A 19,508-nucleotide genomic window follows, 5' to 3' on the forward strand; every position below is an offset into this window, starting at 1 on the left:
CCATTGGCCCTATAGTCTTCAAAGGGATCCGAAATATCTGTTTTCAGATTCCACAGAAATAGGGCTAGCAAAGAGATCCTCGAAATACACATGTAACTCTGTGAGACGAATACACAGAATACTAAGCAGTTTCGCAGAAAGCTTCTTTCCAGATTTCATCTGACGATATTTCCTTCTTCACCATAGCCCTCTATGGGCTTCCAAATCTCACTTTGCCAATTCCACAAGAACTGTCTTAGCGAAAGGCTTCTTGAGGGAAAAGCTGTAACTCTGTGAGATGATTTCACAGATCACAAAGAAGTTTCTCAGAAAGCTTCTTTCTCTTTGTTATCGGAGGATATTTCCTTTGACCCTATAGTCTTCAAAGGGATCCGAAATATCTGTTCTCAGATTCCACAGAAATAGGGCTAGCAAAGAGATCCTCGAAATACACATGTAACTCTGTGAGATGAATACACAGAATACTAAGCAGTTTCGCAGAAAGCTTCTTTCCAGATTTCATCTGACGATATTTCTTTTTTCACCATATCCCTCTATGGGCTTCCAAATATCACTTTGCCAATTCCACAAGAACTGTCTTAGCGAAAGGCTTCTTGAGGGGAAAGCTGTAACTCTGTGAGATGATTTCACAGAACACAAAGAAGTTTCTCAGAAAGCTTCTTTCTCTTTGTTATCGGAGGATATTTCCTTTGGCCCTATAGTCTTCAAAGGGATCCGAAATATCTGTTCTCAGAATCCACAGAAATAGGGCTAGCAAAGAGATCCTCGAAATACACATGTAACTCTGTGAGATGAATACACAGAATACTAAGCAGTTTCGCAGAAAGCTTCTTTCCAGATTTCATCTGACGATATTTCCTTTTTCACCATATCCCTCTATGGGCTTCCAAATATCACTTTGCCAATTTCACAAGAACTGTCTTAGCGAAAGGCTTCTTGAGGGGAAAGCTGTAACTCTGTGAGATGATTTCACAGAACACAAAGAAGTTTCTCAGAAAGCTTCTTTCTCTTTGTTATCGGAGGATATTTCCTTTGGCCCTATAGTCTTCAAAGGGAACCGAAATATCTGTTCTCAGATTCCACAGAAAGAAGGCTAGCAAAGAGTCCTCGAAATACACATGTAACTCTGTGAGATGAATTTACAGAACACTAAGCAGTTTCTCAGAAAGCTTCTTTCCAGATTTCATCTAAGGATATTTCCTTTTTCACCATAGCCCTCTATGGGCTTCCAAATATCACTTTGCCAATTCCACAAGAACTGTCTTAGCGAAAGGCTTCTTGAGGGGAAAGCTGTAACTCTGTGAGATGATTTCACAGAACACAAAGAAGTTTCTCTGAAAGCTTCTTTCTCTTTGTGATCGGAGGATATTTCCTTTGGCCCTATAGTCTTCAAAGGGATCCGAAATATCTGTTCTCAGTAACCACAGGAATAGGGCTAGCAAAGAGATACTCGAAATACACATGTAACTCTGTGAGATGAATTAACAGAACACTAAGCAGTTTCTCAGAAAGCTTCTTTCCAGATTTCCTCTGAGGATATTTCCTTTTTCACCATAGCCCTCTATGGGCTTCCAAATATCACTTTGCCAATTCCACAAGAACTGTCTTAGCGAAAGGCTTCTTGAGGGGAAAGCTGTAACTCTGTGAGATGATTTCACAGAACACAAAGAAGTTTCTCAGAAAGCTTCTTTCTCTTTGTTATCGGAGGATATATCCTTTGGCCCTATAGTGTTCAAAGGGAACCGAAATATCTGTTCTCAGATTCCACAGAAATAGGGCTAGCAAAGAGATCCTCGAAATACACATGTAACTCTGTGAGATGAATACACAGAATACTAAGCAGTTTCTCAGAAAGCTTCTTTCCAGATTTCATCTGAAGATATTTCCTTTTTCACCATAGCCCTATATGGGCTTCCAAATCTCACTTTGCCAATTCCACAAGAACTGTCTTAGCGAAAGGCTTCTTCAGGGGAAAGTTGTAACTCGGTGAGATGATTTCACAGATCACAAAGGAGTTACTTAGAAAGCTTCTTTCCCTTTGTTGTCGGAGGATATTTCCTTTGGCCCTATATTCTTCAAAGGGATCCGAAATATCTGTTCTCAGATTCCACAGAAATAGGGCTAGCAAAGAGATCCTCGAAATACACATGTAAGTCTGTGAGATGAATTCAAGGAACACTAAGCAGTTTCGCAGAAAGCTTCTTTCCAGATTTCATCTGATATTTCCTTTTTCACCATAGCCCTCTATGGGCTTCCAAATCTCACTTTGCCAATTCCACAAGAACTGTCTAAGCGAAAGGCTTCTTGAGGGGAAAGCTGTAACTCTGTGAGATGATTTCACAGAACACAAAGAAGTTTCTCAGAAAGCTTCTTTCTCTTTGTTATCCGAGGATATTTCCTTTGGCCCTATAGTCTTCAAAGGGATCCGAAATATCTGTTCTCAGTTTCCACAGAAATAGGGCTAGCAAAGAAATCCTCGAAATACACATGTAACTCTGTGAGATGAATTCACAGAACACTAAGCAGTTTCTCAGAAAGCTTCTTTCCAGATTTCCTCTGAGGATATTTCCTTTTTCACCATAGCCCTCTATGGGCTTCCAAATATCACTTTGCCAATTCCACAAGAACTGTCTTAGCGAAAGGCTTCTTGAGGGGAAAGCTGTAACTCTGTGAGATGATTTCACAGAACACAAAGAAGTTTCTCAGAAAGCTTCTTTCTCTTTGTTATCGGAGAATATTTCCTTTGGCCCTATAGTCTTCAAAGGGATCCGAAATATCTGTTCTCAGAATCCACAGAAATAGGGCTAGCAAAGAGATCCTCGAAATACACATGTAACTCTGTGAGATGAATACACAGAATACTAAGCAGTTTCGCAGAAAGCTTCTTTCCAGATTTCATCTGACGATATTTCCTTTTTCACCATATCCCTCTATGGGCTTCCAAATATCACTTTGCCAATTTCACAAGAACTGTCTTAGCGAAAGGCTTCTTGAGGGGAAAGCTGTAACTCTGTGAGATGATTTCACAGAACACAAAGAAGTTTCTCAGAAAGCTTCTTTCTCTTTGTTATCGGAGGATATTTCCTTTGGCCCTATAGTCTTCAAAGGGAACCGAAATATCTGTTCTCAGATTCCACAGAAAGAAGGCTAGCAAAGAGTCCTCGAAATACACATGTAACTCTGTGAGATGAATTTACAGAACACTAAGCAGTTTCTCAGAAAGCTTCTTTCCAGATTTCATCTAAGGATATTTCCTTTTTCACCATAGCCCTCTATGGGCTTCCAAATATCACTTTGCCAATTCCACAAGAACTGTCTTAGCGAAAGGCTTCTTGAGGGGAAAGCTGTAACTCTGTGAGATGATTTCACAGAACACAAAGAAGTTTCTCTGAAAGCTTCTTTCTCTTTGTTATCGGAGGATATTTCCTTTGGCCCTATAGTCTTCAAAGGGATCCGAAATATCTGTTCTCAGTATCCACAGGAATAGGGCTAGCAAAGAGATACTCGAAATACACATGTAACTCTGTGAGATGAATTCACAGAACACTAAGCAGTTTCTCAGAAAGCTTCTTTCCAGATTTCCTCTGAGGATATTTCCTTTTTCACCATAGCCCTCTATGGGCTTCCAAATATCACTTTGCCAATTCCACAAGAACTGTCTTAGCGAAAGGCTTCTTGAGGGGAAAGCTGTAACTCTGTGAGATGATTTCACAGAACACAAAGAAGTTTCTCAGAAAGCTTCTTTCTCTTTGTTATCGGAGGATATATCCTTTGGCCCTATAGTGTTCAAAGGGAACCGAAATATCTGTTCTCAGATTCCACAGAAATAGGGCTAGCAAAGAGATCCTCGAAATACACATGTAACTCTGTGAGATGAATACACAGAATACTAAGCAGTTTCGCAGAAAGCTTCTTTCCAGATTTCATCTGACGATATTTCCTTCTTCACCATGTCCCTTTATGGGCTTCCAAATATCACTTTGCCAATTCCACAAGAACTGTCTTAGCGAAAGGCTTCTTGAGGGGAAAGCTGTAACTCTGTGAGATGATTTCACAGACATAAAGAAGTTTCTCAGAAAGCTTCTTTCTCTTTGTTATCCGAGGATATTTCCTTTGGCCCTATAGTCTTCAAAGGGATCCGAAATATCTGTTCTCAGATTCCACAGAAATAAGGCTAGCAAAGAGATCCTCGAAATACACATGTAACTCGGTGAGATGAATTGACAGAAAACTAAGCAGTTTCTCAGAAAGCTTCTTTCCAGATTTCATCTGAAGATATTTCCTTTTTCACCATAGCCCTATATGGGCTTCCAAATCTCACTTTGCCAATTCCACAAGAACTGTCTTAGCGAAAGGCTTCTTCAGGGGAAAGTTGTAACTCTGTGAGATGATTTCACAGATCACAAAGGAGTTACTCAGAAAGCTTCTTTCCCTTTGTTATCGGAGGATATTTCCTTTGGCCCTATATTCTTCAAAGGGATCCGAAATATCTGTTCTCAGATTCCACAGAAATAGGGCTAGCAAAGAGATCCTCGAAATACACATGTAACTCTGTGAGATGAATTCACAGAACACTAAGCAGTTTCTCAGAAAGCTTCTTTCCAGATTTCATCTGATATTTCCTTTTTCACCATAGCCGTCTATGGGTTTCCAAATATCACTTTGCCAATTCCACAAGAACTGTCTTAGCGAAAGGCTTCTTCAGGGGAAAGCTGTAACTCTGTGAGATGATTTCACAGATCACAAAGAAGTTTCTCAGAAAGCTTCTTTCTCTTTGTTATCGGAGGATATTTCATTTGGCCCTATAGTCTTCAAAGGGATCCGAAATATCTGTTCTCAGATTCCACAGAAATAGGGCTAGCAAAGAGATCCTCGAAATACACATATAACTCTGTGAGATGAATTCACAGAACACTAAGCAGTTTCGCAGAAAGCTTCTTTCCAGATTTCATCTGATATTTCCTTTTTCACCATAGCCCTCTATGGGCTTCCGAATCTCACTTTGCCAATTCCACGAGAACTGTCTTAGCGAAAGGCTTCTTGAGTGGAAAGCTGTAACTCTGTGAGATGATTTCACAGAACACAAAGAAGTTTCTCAGAAAGCTTCTTTCTCTTTGTTATCCGAGGATATTTCCTTTGGCCCTATAGTCTTCAAAGGGATCCGAAATATCTGTTCTCAGTTTCCACAGAAATAGGGCTAGCAAAGAGATCCTCGAAATACACATGTAACTCTGTGAGATGAATTCATAGAACACTAAGCAGTTTCTCAGAAAGCTTCTTTCCAGATTTCATCTGATATTTCCTTTTTCACCATAGCCGTCTATGGGCTTCCAAATATCACTTTGCCAATTCCACAAGAACTGTCTTAGCGAAAGGCTTCTTCAGGGGAAGCTGTAACTCTGTGAGATGATTTCACAGAACACAAAGAAGTTTCTCAGAAAGCTTCTTTCTCTTTGTTATCGGAGGATATTTCCTTTGGCCCTATAGTCTTCAAAGGGATCCGAAATATCTGTTCTCAGAATCCACAGAAATAGGGCTAGCAAAGAGATCCTCGAAATACACATGTAACTCTGTGAGATGAATACAGAGAATACTAAGCAGTTTCGCAGAAAGCTTCTTTCCAGATTTCATCTGACGATATTTCTTTTTTCACCATATCCCTCTATGGGCTTCCAAATATCACTTTGCCAATTCCACAAGAACTGTCTTAGCGAAAGGCTTCTTGAGGGGAAAGCTGTAACTCTGTGAGATGATTTCACAGAACACAAAGAAGTTTCTCAGAAAGCTTCTTTCTCTTTGTTATCGGAGGATATTTCCTTTGGCCCTATAGTCTTCAAAGGGATCCGAAATATCTGTTCTCAGAATCCACAGAAATAGGGCTAGCAAAGAGATCCTCGAAATACACATGTAACTCTGTGAGATGAATTTACAGAACACTAAGCAGTTTCTCAGAAAGCTTCTTTCCAGATTTCATCTGATGTTATTTCCTTTTTCACCATAGCCGTCTATGGGCTTCCAAATATCACTTTGCCAATTCCACAAGAACTGTCTTAGCGAAACGCTTCTTGAGGGGAAAGCTGTAACTCTGTGAGATGATTTCACAGAACACAAAGAAGTTTCTCAGAAAGCTTCTTTCTCTTTGTTATCGGAGGATATTTCCATTGGCCCTATAGTCTTCAAAGGGATCCGAAATATCTGTTCTCAGATTCCAAAGAAATAGGGCTAGCAAAGAGATCCTCGAAATACACATGTAACTCTGTGAGATGAATACACAGAATACTAAGCAGTTTCGCAGAAAGCTTCTTTCCAGATTTCATCTGATGATATTTCCTTCTTCACCATGTCCCTTTATGGGCTTCCAAATATCACTTTGCCAATTCCACAAGAACTGTCTTAGCGAAAGGCTTCTTGAGGGGAAAGCTGTAACTCTGTGAGATGATTTCACAGACATAAAGAAGTTTCTCAGAAAGCTTCTTTCTCTTTGTTATCCGAGGATTTTTCCTTTGGCCCTATAGTCTTCAAAGGGATCCGAAATATCTGTTCTCAGATTCCACAGAAATAAGGCTAGCAAAAAGATCCTCGAAATACACATGTAACTCGGTGAGATGAATTGACAGAAAACTAAGCAGTTTCTCAGAAAGCTTCTTTCCAGATTTCATCTGAAGATATTTCCTTTTTCACCATAGCCCTATATGGGCTTCCAAATCTCACTTTGCCAATTCCACAAGAACTGTCTTAGCGAAAGGCTTCTTCAGGGGAAAGTTGTAACTCTGTGAGATGATTTCACAGATCACAAAGGAGTTACTTAGAAAGCTTCTTTCCCTTTGTTATCGGAGGATATTTCCTTTGGCCCTATATTCTTCAAAGGGATCCGAAATATCTGTTCTCAGATTCCACAGAAATAGGGCTAGCAAAGAGATCCTCGAAATACACATGTAACTCTGTGAGATGAATTCACAGAACACTAAGCAGTTTCTCAGAAAGCTTCTTTCCAGATTTCATCTGATATTTCCTTTTTCACCATAGCCGTCTATGGGCTTCCAAATATCACTTTGCCAATTCCACAAGAACTGTCTTAGCGAAAGGCTTCTTGAGGGGAAAGCTGTAACTCTGTGAGATGATTTCACCGATCACAAAGAAGTTTCTCAGAAAGCTTCTTTCTCTTTGTTATCGGAGGATATTTCATTTGGCCCTATAGTCTTCAAAGGGATCCGAAATATCTGTTCTCAGATTCCACAGAAATAGGGCTAGCAAAGAGATCCTCGAAATACACATGTAACTCTGTGAGATGAATTCACAGAACACTAAGCAGTTTCGCAGAAAGCTTCTTTCCAGATTTCATCTGACGATATTTCTTTTTTCACCATATCCCTCTATGGGCTTCCAAATATCACTTTGCCAATTCCACAAGAACTGTCTTAGCGAAAGGCTTCTTGAGGGGAAAGCTGTAACTCTGTGAGATGATTTCACAGAACACAAAGAAGTTTCTCAGAAAGCTTCTTTCTCTTTGTTATCGGAGGATATTTCCTTTGGCCCTATAGTCTTCAAAGGGATCCGAAATATCTGTTCTCAGAATCCACAGAAATAGGGCTAGTAAAGAGATCCTCGAAATACACATGTAACTCTGTGAGATGAATACACAGAATACTAAGCAGTTTCGCAGAAAGCTTCTTTCCAGATTTCATCTGAAGATATTTCCTTTTTCACCATATCCCTCTATGGGCTTCCAAATATCACTTTGCCAATTTCACAAGAACTGTCTTAGCGAAAGGCTTCTTGAGGGGAAAGCTGTAACTCTGTTAGATGATTTCACAGAACACAAAGAAGTTTCTCAGAAAGCTTCTTTCTCTTTGTTATCGGAGGATATTTCCTTTGGCCCTATAGTCTTCAAAGGGAACCGAAATATCTGTTCTCAGATTCCACAGAAAGAAGGCTAGCAAAGAGTCCTCGAAATACACATGTAACTCTGTGAGATGAATTTACAGAACACTAAGCAGTTTCTCAGAAAGCTTCTTTCCAGATTTCATCTAAGGATATTTCCTTTTTCACCATAGCCCTCTATGGGCTTCCAAATATCACTTTGCCAATTCCACAAGAACTGTCTTAGCGAAAGGCTTCTTCAGGGGAAAGCTGTAACTCTGTGAGATGATTTCACAGAACACAAAGAAGTTTCTCTGAAAGCTTCTTTCTCTTTGTTATCGGAGGATATTTCCTTTGGCCCTATAGTCTTCAAAGGGATCCGAAATATCTGTTCTCAGTTTCCACAGAAATAGGGCTAGCAAAGAGATACTCGAAATACACATGTAACTCTGTGAGATGAATTCACAGAACACTAAGCAGTTTCTCAGAAAGCTTCTTTCCAGATTTCCTCTGAGGATATTTCCTTTTTCACCATAGCCCTCTATGGGCTTCCAAATATCACTTTGCCAATTCCACAAGAACTGTCTTAGCGAAAGGCTTCTTGAGGGGAAAGCTGTAACTCTGTGAGATGATTTCACAGACATAAAGAAGTTTCTCAGAAAGCTTCTTTCTCTCTGTTATCCGAGGATATTTCCTTTGGCCCTATAGTCTTCAAAGGGATCCGAAATATCTGTTCTCAGATTCCACAGAAATAAGGCTAGCAAAAAGATCCTCGAAATACACATGTAACTCGGTGAGATGAATTGACAGAAAACTAAGCAGTTTCTCAGAAAGCTTCTTTCCAGGTTTCATCTGAAGATATTTCCTTTTTCACCATAGCCCTATATGGGCTTCCAAATCTCACTTTGCCAATTCCACAAGAACTGTCTTAGCGAAAGGCTTCTTCAGGGGAAAGTTGTAACTCTGTGAGATGATTTCACAGATCACAGAGGAGTTACTTAGAAAGTTTCTTTCCCTTTGTTATCGGAGGATATTTCCTTTGGCCCTATATTCTTCAAAGGGATCCGAAATATCTGTTCTCAGATTCCACAGAAATAGGGCTAGCAAAGAGATCCTCGAAATACACATGTAACTCTGTGAGATGAATTCACAGAACACTAAGCAGTTTCTCAGAAAGCTTCTTTCCAGATTTCATCTGATATTTCCTTTTTCACCATAGCCGTCTATGGGCTTCCAAATATCACTTTGCCAATTCCACAAGAACTGTCTTAGCGAAAGGCTTCTTGAGGGGAAAGCTGTAACTCTGTGAGATGATTTCACAGATCACAAAGAAGTTTCTCAGAAAGCTTCTTTCTCTTTGTTATCGGAGGATATTTCATTTGGCCCTATAGTCTTCAAAGGGATCCGAAATATCTGTTCTCAGATTCCACAGAAATACGGCTAGCAAAGAGATCCTCGAAATACACATGTAACTCTGTGAGATGAATTCACAGAACACTAAGCAGTTTCGCAGAAAGCTTCTTTCCAGATTTCATCTGATATTTCCTTTTTCACCATAGCCCTCTATGGGCTTCCAAATCTCACTTTGCCAATTCCACAAGAACTGTCTAAGCGAAAGGCTTCTTGAGGGGAAAGCTGTAACTCTGTGAGATGATTTCACAGAACACAAAGAAGTTTCTCAGAAAGCTTCTTTCTCTTTGTTATCCGAGGATATTTCCTTTGGCCCTATAGTCTTCAAAGGGATCCGAAATATCTGTTCTCAGTTTCCACAGAAATAGGGCTAGCAAAGAGATCCTTGAAATACACATGTAACTCGGTGAGATGAATAGACAGAAAACTAAGCAGTTTCTCAGAAAGCTTCTTTCCAGATTTCATCTGAAGATATTTGCTTTTTCACCATAGCCCTCTATGGGCTTCCAAATTTCACTTTGCCAATTCCACAAGAACTGTCTTAGCGAAAGGCTTCTTCAGGGGAAAGCTGTAACTCTGTGAGATGATTTCACAGATCACAAAGAAGTTTCTCAGAAAGCTTCTTTCTCTTTGTTATCGGAGGATATTTCCTTTGGCCCTATAGTCTTCAAAGGGATCCGAAATATCTGTTCTCAGATTCCACAGAAATAGGGCTAGCAAAGTGATCCTCGAAATACACATGTAACTCTGTGAGATGAATTAAGAGAACACTAAGCAGTTTCTCAGAAAGCTTCTTTCCAGATTTCATCTGAAGATATTTGCTTTTTCACCATAGCCCTCTATGGGCTTCCAAATCTCACTTTGCCAATTCCACAAGAACTGTCTTAGCGAAAGGCTTCTTGAGGGGAAAGCTGTAACTCTGTGAGATGATTTCACAGATCACAAAGAAGTTTCTCAGAAAGCTTCTTTCTCTTTGTTATCGGAGGATATTTCCTTTGGCCCTATAATCTTCAAAGGGATCCGGAATATCTGTTCTCAGATTCCACAGAAATAGGGCTAGCAAAGAGATCCTCGAAATACACATGTAACTCTGTGAGATGAATTCACAGAACACTAAGCAGTTTCGCAGAAAGCTTCTTTCCAGATTTCATCTGATATTTCCTTTTTCACCATAGCCCTCTATGGGCTTCCAAATATGACTTTGCCAATTCCACAAGAACTGTCTTAGCGAAAGGCTTCTTGAGGGGAAAGCTGTAACTCTGTGAGATGATTTCACAGATCACAAAGAAGTTTCTCAGAAAGCTTCTTTCTCTTTGTTATTGGAGGATATTTCCTTTGGCCCTATAGTCTTCAAAGGGATCCGAAATATCTGTTCTCAGATTCCACAGAAATAGGGCTAGCAAAGAGATCCTCGAAATACACATGTAACTCTGTGAGATGAATACAGAGAATACTAAGCAGTTTCGCAGAAAGCTTCTTTCCAGATTTCATCTGACGATATTTCTTTTTTCACCATATCCCTCTATGGGCTTCCAAATATCACTTTGCCAATTCCACAAGAACTGTCTTAGCGAAAGGCTTCTTGAGGGGAAAGCTGTAACTCTGTGAGATGATTTCACAGAACACAAAGAAGTTTCTCAGAAAGCTTCTTTCTCTTTGTTATCGGAGGATATTTCCTTTGGCCCTATAGTCTTCAAAGGGATCCGAAATATCTGTTCTCAGAATCCACAGAAATAGGGCTAGTAAAGAGATCCTCGAAATACACATGTAACTCTGTGAGATGAATACACAGAATACTAAGCAGTTTCGCAGAAAGCTTCTTTCCAGATTTCATTTGACGATATTTCCTTTTTCACCATATCCCTCTATGGGCTTCCAAATATCACTTTGCCAATTTCACAAGAACTGTCTTAGCGAAAGGCTTCTTGAGGGGAAAGCTGTAACTCTGTTAGATGATTTCACAGAACACAAAGAAGTTTCTCAGAAAGCTTCTTTCTCTTTGTTATCGGAGGATTTTTCCTTTGGCCCTATAGTCTTCAAAGGGAACCGAAATATCTGTTCTCAGATTCCACAGAAAGAAGGCTAGCAAAGAGTCCTCGAAATACACATGTAACTCTGTGAGATGAATTTACAGAACACTAAGCAGTTTCTCAGAAAGCTTCTTTCCAGATTTCATCTAAGGATATTTCCTTTTTCACCATAGCCCTCTATGGGCTTCCAAATATCACTTTGCCAATTCCACAAGAACTGTCTTAGCGAAAGGCTTCTTCAGGGGAAAGCTGTAACTCTGTGAGATGATTTCACAGAACACAAAGAAGTTTCTCTGAAAGCTTCTTTCTCTTTGTTATCGGAGGATATTTCCTTTGGCCCTATAGTCTTCAAAGGGATCCGAAATATCTGTTCTCAGTTTCCACAGAAATAGGGCTAGCAAAGAGATACTCGAAATACACATGTAACTCTGTGAGATGAATTCACAGAACACTAAGCAGTTTCTCAGAAAGCTTCTTTCCAGATTTCCTCTGAGGATATTTCCTTTTTCACCATAGCCCTCTATGGGCTTCCAAATATCACTTTGCCAATTCCACAAGAACTGTCTTAGCGAAAGGCTTCTTCAGGGGAAAGCTGTAACTCTGTGAGATGATTTCACAGAACACAAAGAAGTTTCTCAGAAAGCTTCTTTCTCTTTGTTATCGGAGGATATTTCCTTTGGCCCTATAGTGTTCAAAGGGAACCGAAATATCTGTTCTCAGATTCCACAGAAAGAAGGCTAGCAAAGAGATCCTCGAAATACACATGTAACTCTGTGAGATGAATTTACAGAACACTAAGCAGTTTCTCAGAAAGCTTCTTTCCAGATTTCATCTGATGATATTTCCTTTTTCACCATAGCCCTCTATGGGCTTCCAAATATCACTTTGCCAATTCCACAAGAACTGTCTTAGCGAAACGCTTCTTGAGGGGAAAGCTGTAACTCTGTGAGATGATTTCACAGAACACAAAGACGTTTCTCAGAAAGCTTCTTTCTCTTTGTTATCGGAGGATATTTCCATTGGCCCTATAGTCTTCAAAGGGATCCGAAATATCTGTTCTCAGATTCCAAAGAAATAGGGCTAGCAAAGAGAACCTCGAAATACACATGTAACTCTGTGAGATGAATACACAGAATACTAAGCAGTTTCGCAGAAAGCTTCTTTCCAGATTTCATCTGACGATATTTCCTTCTTCACCATGTCCCTTTATGGGCTTCCAAATATCACTTTGCCAATTCCACAAGAACTGTCTTAGCGAAAGGCTTCTTGAGGGGAAAGCTGTAACTCTGTGAGATGATTTCACAGACATAAAGAAGTTTCTCAGAAAGCTTCTTTCTCTTTGTTATCCGAGGATATTTCCTTTGGCCCTATAGTCTTCAAAGGGATCCGAAATATCTGTTCTCAGATTCCACAGAAATAAGGCTAGCAAAGAGATCCTCGAAATACACATGTAACTCGGTGAGATGAATTGACAGAAAACTAAGCAGTTTCTCAGAAAGCTTCTTTCCAGATTTCATCTGAAGATATTTTCTTTTTCACCATAGCCCTATATGGGCTTCCAAATCTCACTTTGCCAATTCCACAAGAACTGTCTTAGCGAAAGGCTTCTTCAGGGGAAAGTTGTAACTCTGTTAGATGATTTCACAGATCACAAAGGAGTTACTTAGAAAGCTTCTTTCCCTTTGTTATCGGAGGATATTTCCTTTGGCCCTATATTCTTCAAAGGGATCCGAAATATCTGTTCTCAGATTCCACAGAAATAGGGCTAGCAAAGAGATCCTCGAAATACACATGTAACTCTGTGAGATGAATTCACAGAACACTAAGCAGTTTCTCAGAAATCTTCTTTCCAGATTTCATCTGATATTTCCTTTTTCACCGTAGCCGTCTATGGGCTTCCAAATATCACTTTGCCAATTCCACAAGAACTGTCTTAGGGAAAGGCTTCTTGAGGGGAAAGCTGTAACTCTGTGAGATGATTTCACAGATCACAAAGAAGTTTCTCAGAAAGCTTTTTTCTCTTTGTTATCGGAGGATATTTCCTATGGCCCTATAGTCTTCAAAGGGATCCGAAATATCTGTTCTCAGATTCCACAGAAATAGGGCTAGCAAAGTGATCCTCGAAATACACATGTAACTCTGTGAGATGAATTAAGAGAACACTAAGCAGTTTCTCAGAAAGCTTCTTTCCAGATTTCATCTGAAGATATTTGCTTTTTCACCATAGCCCTCTATGGGCTTCCAAATCTCACTTTGCCAATTCCACAAGAACTGTCTTAGCGAAAGGCTTCTTGAGGGGAAAGCTGTAACTCTGTGAGATGATTTCACAGATCACAAAGAAGTTTCTCAGAAAGCTTCTTTCTCTTTGTTATCGGAGGATATTTCCTTTGGCCCTATAATCTTCAAAGGGATCCGGAATATCTGTTCTCAGATTCCACAGAAATAGGGCTAGCAAAGAGATCCTCGAAATACACATGTAACTCTGTGAGATGAATTCACAGAACACTAAGCAGTTTCGCAGAAAGCTTCTTTCCAGATTTCATCTGATATTTCCTTTTTCACCATAGCCCTCTATGGGCTTCCAAATATGACTTTGCCAATTCCACAAGAACTGTCTTAGCGAAAGGCTTCTTGAGGGGAAAGCTGTAACTCTGTGAGATGATTTCACAGATCACAAAGAAGTTTCTCAGAAAGCTTCTTTCTCTTTGTTATTGGAGGATATTTCCTTTGGCCCTATAGTCTTCAAAGGGATCCGAAATATCTGTTCTCAGATTCCACAGAAATAGGGCTAGCAAAGAGATCCTCGAAATACACATGTAACTCTGTGAGATGAATACAGAGAATACTAAGCAGTTTCGCAGAAAGCTTCTTTCCAGATTTCATCTGACGATATTTCTTTTTTCACCATATCCCTCTATGGGCTTCCAAATATCACTTTGCCAATTCCACAAGAACTGTCTTAGCGAAAGGCTTCTTGAGGGGAAAGCTGTAACTCTGTGAGATGATTTCACAGAACACAAAGAAGTTTCTCAGAAAGCTTCTTTCTCTTTGTTATCGGAGGATATTTCCTTTGGCCCTATAGTCTTCAAAGGGATCCGAAATATCTGTTCTCAGAATCCACAGAAATAGGGCTAGTAAAGAGATCCTCGAAATACACATGTAACTCTGTGAGATGAATACACAGAATACTAAGCAGTTTCGCAGAAAGCTTCTTTCCAGATTTCATCTGACGATATTTCCTTTTTCACCATATCCCTCTATGGGCTTCCAAATATCACTTTGCCAATTTCACAAGAACTGTCTTAGCGAAAGGCTTCTTGAGGGGAAAGCTGTAACTCTGTTAGATGATTTCACAGAACACAAAGAAGTTTCTCAGAAAGCTTCTTTCTCTTTGTTATCGGAGGATATTTCCTTTGGCCCTATAGTCTTCAAAGGGAACCGAAATATCTGTTCTCAGATTCCACAGAAAGAAGGCTAGCAAAGAGTCCTCGAAATACACATGTAACTCTGTGAGATGAATTTACAGAACACTAAGCAGTTTCTCAGAAAGCTTCTTTCCAGATTTCATCTAAGGATATTTAATTTTTCACCATAGCCCTCTTTGGGCTTCCAAATATCACTTTGCCAATTCCACAAGAACTGTCTTAGCGAAAGGCTTCTTCAGGGGAAAGCTGTAACTCTGTGAGATGATTTCACAGAACACAAAGAAGTTTCTCTGAAAGCTTCTTTCTCTTTGTTATCGGAGGATATTTCCTTTGGCCCTATAGTCTTCAAAGGGATCCGAAATATCTGTTCTCAGTTTCCACAGAAATAGGGCTAGCAAAGAGATACTCGAAATACACATGTAACTCTGTGAGATGAATTCACAGAACACTAAGCAGTTTCTCAGAAAGCTTCTTTCCAGATTTCCTCTGAGGATATTTCCTTTTTCACCATAGCCCTCTATGGGCTTCCAAATATCACTTTGCCAATTCCACAAGAACTGTCTTAGCGAAAGGCTTCTTGAGGGGAAAGCTGTAACTCTGTGAGATGATTTCACAGAACACAAAGAAGTTTCTCAGAAAGCTTCTTTCTCTTTATTATCGGAGGATATTTCCTTTGGCCCTGTAGTGTTCAAAGGGAACCGAAATATCTGTTCTCAGATTCCACAGAAAGAAGGCTAGCAAAGAGTTCCTCGAAATACACATGTAACTCTGTGAGATGAATTTACAGAACACTAAGCAGTTTCTCAGAAAGCTTCTTTCCAGATTTCATCTGATGATATTTCCTTTTTCACCATAGCCCTCTATGGGCTTCCAAATATCACTTTGCCAATTCCACAAGAACTGTCTTAGCGAAACGCTTCTTGAGGGGAAAGCTGTAACTCTGTGAGATGATTTCACAGAACACAAAGAAGTTTCTCAGAAAGCTTCTTTCTCTTTGTTATCGGAGGATATTTCCATTGGCCCTATAGTCTTCAAAGGGATCCGAAATATCTGTTCTCAGATTCCAAAGAAATAGGGCTAGCAAAGAGATCCTCGAAATACACATGTAACTCTGTGAGATGAATACACAGAATACTAAGCAGTTTCGCAGAAAGCTTCTTTCCAGATTTCATCTGACGATATTTCCTTCTTCACCATGTCCCTTTATGGGCTTCCAATTATCACTTTGCCAATTCCACAAGAACTGTCTTAGCGAAAGGCTTCTTGAGGGGAAAGCTGTAACTCTGTGAGATGATTTCACAGACATAAAGAAGTTTCTCAGAAAGCTTCTTTCTCTTTGTTATCCGAGGATATTTCCTTTGGCCCTATAGTCTTCAACGGGATCCGAAATATCTGTTCTCAGATTCCACAGAAATAAGGCTAGCAAAGAGATCCTCGAAATACACATGTAACTCGGTGAGATGAATTGACAGAAAACTAAGCAGTTTCTCAGAAAGCTTCTTTCCAGATTTCATCTGAAGATATTTCCTTTTTCACCATAGCCCTATATGGGCTTCCAAATCTCACTTTGCCAATTCCACAAGAACTGTCTTAGCGAAAGGCTTCTTCAGGGGAAAGTTGTAACTCTGTTAGATGATTTCACAGATCACAAAGGAGTTACTTAGAAAGCTTCTTTCCCTTTGTTATCGGAGGATATTTCCTTTGGCCCTATATTCTTCAAAGGGATCCGAAATATCTGTTCTCAGATTCCACAGAAATAGGGCTAGCAAAGAGATCCTCGAAATACACATGTAACTCTGTGAGATGAATTCACAGAACACTAAGCAGTTTCTCAGAAATCTTCTTTCCAGATTTCATCTGATATTTCCTTTTTCACCGTAGCCGTCTATGGGCTTCCAAATATCACTTTGCCAATTCCACAAGAACTGTCTTAGCGAAAGGCTTCTTGAGGGGAAAGCTGTAACTCTGTGAGATGATTTCACAGATCACAAAGAAGTTTCTCAGAAAGCTTTTTTCTCTTTGTTATCGGAGGATATTTCCTTTGGCCCTATAGTCTTCAAAGGGATCCGAAATATCTGTTCTCAGATTCCACAGAAATAGGGCTAGCAAAGTGATCCTCGAAATACACATGTAACTCTGTGAGATGAATTAAGAGAACACTAAGCAGTTTCTCAGAAAGCTTCTTTCCAGATTTCATCTGAAGATATTTGCTTTTTCACCATAGCCCTCTATGGGCTTCCAAATCTCACTTTGCCAATTCCACAAGAACTGTCTTAGCGAAAGGCTTCTTGAGGGGAAAGCTGTAACTCTGTGAGATGATTTCACAGATCACAAAGAAGTTTCTCAGAAAGCTTCTTTCTCTTTGTTATCGGAGGATATTTCCTTTGGCCCTATAATCTTCAAAGGGATCCGGAATATCTGTTCTCAGATTCCACAGAAATAGGGCTAGCAAAGAGATCCTCGAAATACACATGTAACTCTGTGAGATGAATTCACAGAACACTAAGCAGTTTCGCAGAAAGCTTCTTTCCAGATTTCATCTGATATTTCCTTTTTCACCATAGCCCTCTATGGGCTTCCAAATATGACTTTGCCAATTCCACAAGAACTGTCTTAGCGAAAGGCTTCTTGAGGGGAAAGCTGTAACTCTGTGAGATGATTTCACAGATCACAAAGAAGTTTCTCAGAAAGCTTCTTTCTCTTTGTTATTGGAGGATATTTCCTTTGGCCCTATGGTCTTCAAAGGGATCCGAAATATCTGTTCTCAGATTCCACAGAAATAGGGCTAGCAAAGAGATCCTCGAAATACACATGTAACTCTGTGAGATGAATACAGAGAATACTAAGCAGTTTCGCAGAAAGCTTCTTTCCAGATTTCATCTGACGATATTTCTTTTTTCACCATATCCCTCTATGGGCTTCCAAATATCACTTTGCCAATTCCACAAGAACTGTCTTAGCGAAAGGCTTCTTGAGGGGAAAGCTGTAACTCTGTGAGATGATTTCACAGAACACAAAGAAGTTTCTCAGAAAGCTTCTTTCTCTTTGTTATCGGAGGATATTTCCTTTGGCCCTATAGTCTTCAAAGGGATCCGAAATATCTGTTCTCAGAATCCACAGAAATAGGGCTAGTAAAGAGATCCTCGAAATACACATGTAACTCTGTGAGATGAATACACAGAATACTAAGCAGTTTCGCAGAAAGCTTCTTTCCAGATTTCATCTGACGATATTTCCTTTTTCACCATATCCCTCTATGGGCTTCCAAATATCACTTTGCCAATTTCACAAGAACTGTCTTAGCGAAAGGCTTCTTGAGGGGAAAGCTGTAACTCTGTTAGATGATTTCACAGAACACAAAGAAGTTTCTCAGAAAGCTTCTTTCTCTTTGTTATCGGAGGATATTTCCTTTGGCCCTATAGTCTTCAAAGGGAACCGAAATATCTGTTCTCAGATTCCACAGAAAGAAGGCTAGCAAAGAGTCCTCGAAATACACATGTAACTCTGTGAGATGAATTTACAGAACACTAAGCAGTTTCTCAGAAAGCTTCTTTCCAGATTTCATCTAAGGATATTTCCTTTTTCACCATAGCCCTCTATGGGCTTCCAAATATCACTTTGCCAATTCCACAAGAACTGTCTTAGCGAAAGGCTTCTTCAGGGGAAAGCTGTAACTCTGTGAGATGATTTCACAGAACACAAAGAAGTTTCTCTGAAAGCTTCTTTCTCTTTGTTATCGGAGGATATTTCCTTTGGCCCTATAGTCTTCAAAGGGATCCGAAATATCTGTTCTCAGTTTCCACAGAAATAGGGCTAGCAAAGAGATACTCGAAATACACATGTAACTCTGTGAGATGAATTCACAGAACACTAAGCAGTTTCTCAGAAAGCTTCTTTCCAGATTTCCTCTGAGGATATTTCCTTTTTCACCATAGCCCTCTATGGGCTTCCAAATATCACTTTGCCAATTCCACAAGAACTGTCTTAGCGAAAGGCTTCTTGAGGGGAAAGCTGTAACTCTGTGAGATGATTTCACAGAACACAAAGAAGTTTCTCAGAAAGCTTCTTTCTCTTTATTATCGGAGGATATTTCCTTTGGCCCTATAGTGTTCAAAGGGAACCGAAATATCTGTTCTCAGATTCCACAGAAAGAAGGCTAGCAAAGAGATCCTCGAAATACACATGTAACTCTGTGAGATGAATTTACAGAACACTAAGCAGTTTCTCAGAAAGCTTCTTTCCAGATTTCATCTGATGATATTTCCTTTTTCACCATAGCCCTCTATGGGCTTCCAAATATCACTTTGCCAATTCCACAAGAACTGTCTTAGCGAAACGCTTCTTGAGGGGAAAGCTGTAACTCTGTGAGATGATTTCACAGAACACAAAGAAGTTTCTCAGAAAGCTTCTTTCTCTTTGTTATCGGAGGATATTTCCATTGGCCCTATAGTCTTCAAAGGGATCCGAAATATCTGTTCTCAGATTCCAAAGAAATAGGGCTAGCAAAGAGATCCTCGAAATACACATGTAACTCTGTGAGATGAATACACAGAATACTAAGCAGTTTCGCAGAAAGCTTCTTTCCAGATTTCATCTGACGATATTTCCTTCTTCACCATGTCCCTTTATGGGCTTCCAATTATCACTTTGCCAATTCCACAAGAACTGTCTTAGCGAAAGGCTTCTTGAGGGGAAAGCTGTAACTCTGTGAGATGATTTCACAGACATAAAGAAGTTTCTCAGAAAGCTTCTCTCTTTGTTATCCGAGGATATTTCCTTTGGC

The sequence above is a fragment of the Macaca nemestrina genome, chromosome 11 (assembly GCF_043159975.1).
Source record: "Macaca nemestrina isolate mMacNem1 chromosome 11, mMacNem.hap1, whole genome shotgun sequence".
NCBI classification, from domain to species: Eukaryota; Metazoa; Chordata; class Mammalia; order Primates; family Cercopithecidae; genus Macaca; species Macaca nemestrina.